This window comes from Harpegnathos saltator, unplaced genomic scaffold, assembly GCF_003227715.2.
Source record: "Harpegnathos saltator strain DR-91 unplaced genomic scaffold, Hsal_v8.6 scaffold557, whole genome shotgun sequence".
Lineage (NCBI taxonomy): Eukaryota > Metazoa > Arthropoda > Insecta > Hymenoptera > Formicidae > Harpegnathos > Harpegnathos saltator.
In genome coordinates this window covers 494,616-496,881 of record NW_020230379.1, presented here as the reverse complement: position 1 = coordinate 496,881, position 2,266 = coordinate 494,616, and the positions used below count along the sequence as shown (strand labels likewise).

General features: G+C 33.1%; 1 long non-coding RNA gene across 1 annotated transcript; it reads left to right on the top strand.

Moving 5' to 3' along the window:
- Nucleotides 1-1,279: 1,279 nt before the first annotated feature.
- On the top strand, nt 1,280-1,882 carry LOC105186369 (uncharacterized). The gene is made up of 2 exons (XR_003113670.1): nt 1,280-1,527; nt 1,800-1,882. It is a non-coding gene; the product is annotated as an uncharacterized LOC105186369 (long non-coding RNA).
- Nucleotides 1,883-2,266: the final 384 nt, after the last annotated feature.

The following is a 2,266-nucleotide window of genomic DNA, read 5'->3' as shown; positions in this document are numbered from 1 at the left end:
GCAATAGTCGTATCTATTAGATATATTAAAAAAAAAACTTTGTATATACTACAATATATACTACAATATAAATATATATTTTGTTTCAGGATATGCTTATTATAACATTATAAGTTATAATAGAGGGCCAAATTATTATAATAGCAGTAATACCAGCAGAAATAGCATCAGCAACAGCAGTACCAATCTAACCACCACCACCACCACCACCACCAACAACAACAACAACAACAACAACAACAACAACAACAACAACAACAGCAGCAGCAGCAGCAGTAGCAGCAGCAAAAATGTCGACAATAGCGGTAGCAAAAATAGTACCAACCTAACCAACAACAACAACAACAACAACAACAACAACAACAACAACAGCAGCAGCAGCAGCAGCAGCAAAAATGTCGACAATAGCGGTAGCAAAAATAGTACCAACCTAACCAACAACAACAACAACAACAACAACAACAACAACAGTAACAGCAGCAAAAGCATTGATAGTAGCAAAAATAGTACCAACCTAACTAACAATAAAAACAATAACAGTAAGAATAATAATAGTACTAACAAATATATTGACAACAGCAGCAGTAACAACAGTACAAATATCGGTAGCAGCGGTAGCAAGTACAGTGCCAATATAACCAATCCATCCAGCAACACTAATAATAGTGATAATAAAAATATTGGCAACAGCCGTAGCAAAAATGATATTAACAGCCGCAAGAGCGGCAGCAACAACAGCAGCAGCAGAAATATCGACAATAGCAATAATACTAACAGTAGAAACAGCAAAAGCGATAGCATAAATTGTGGCATAAGCAACCACGTCAATGAGCGTAACAATGAGAACTAGAATAACAAAATAAGCAGCAATATGAATAATAACACCAAATATGAAAAATAACAGCAACAATAGCACCATCACAATCATTTGTCCACAATAAGTAGCAGTGAAATTTATATTATCAATCACACAAATCAAATGATCAATTTTATTCTTTTAATTATTTTGCTTCATGTTTTAATCGAAAATCCATATAAACAACACCAATTGATTATATAATTCTATATTAACTTCTGTAGAGAACATTCATTATTTATATTTTTATCATTAATTAATAATCAACAACTCTTACTGAAAAAACACTCAAATATTGAATATCTACACTCAAATATTCGAATTTATTCTCAAATTTGAGTGTATCCATATTTGAGAATAAATTCGAATAATTGAGTATGGATGTTCAATATTTGAATGTTTTTTTTTTTAAGAGAGCTGCACTGTTTGTGTGTTTTATTATATTTTAATAGTGCTATAGAGTGTCTGATGTAATGTATATGGGGCATTCCATATGAAGTGATATACCCAAATTTTCAAAGTTGTACGATTATGCTGAAATTTGCACAAATTGTAGTCCTATCACAACTAAGATTTTTGGCCAAATTGTTTGACTCACGACCAACGGGTTGTCTAGTAGCAGAGGTTTGAAGTTTTAGCATTTGGGCCGTTGTGTCCAACTTCAAACGCCGGTAGGTTCCAGTAGACTATTCCGATTTTCAAAAACAAGGAGTGATTTCTAAAGGTCTTTTTGCGCCCTTTAATACTATGAAATCAGTTTTGTTTTTAAGTCAAAATTTATTTAAAATTTTTGAAGGATAAGAAAGAAATTGTTTTTTCTTAAATTCAGACATCTTTGATTTTCTTCGAAAATATCTTTAAAAAAATAGAATTCTTGCCCTTTAAAATGATTGCAAGATCAAAATGGGCAGACTTTTAGTTTTCAAGATACAGCTTGTTTTAGGACCGAGCGCGTCACGCACGGTGCAGCTCGGCCGCTGTTGCAAGTGCCACGGATGATCCGATCAGTTCTATTGCTTGTGGCCAGACCTGATGTGATCTGTGTCATATATCATCTGCTGGTGTTTATATATTATAGTAAATGGCTTGATCATATATATATATATATATATATGATATATGACACAGATCACATCAGGTCTGGCCACAAGCAATAGAACTGATCGGATCATCCGTGGCACTTGCAACAGCGGCCGAGCTGCACCGTGCGTGACGCGGTCCTAAAACAAGCTGTATCTTAAAAACTAAAAGTCTGCCCATTTTAATCTTGGAATCATTTTAAAGGGCAAGAATTCTACTTTTTTTAAAGATATTTTCGAAGAAAATCAAAGATGTCTGAATTTGAGAAAAATAATTTGTTTATCTTTCAAAAATTTTAAATAAATTTTGACTTAAAAACAAAACTGATTT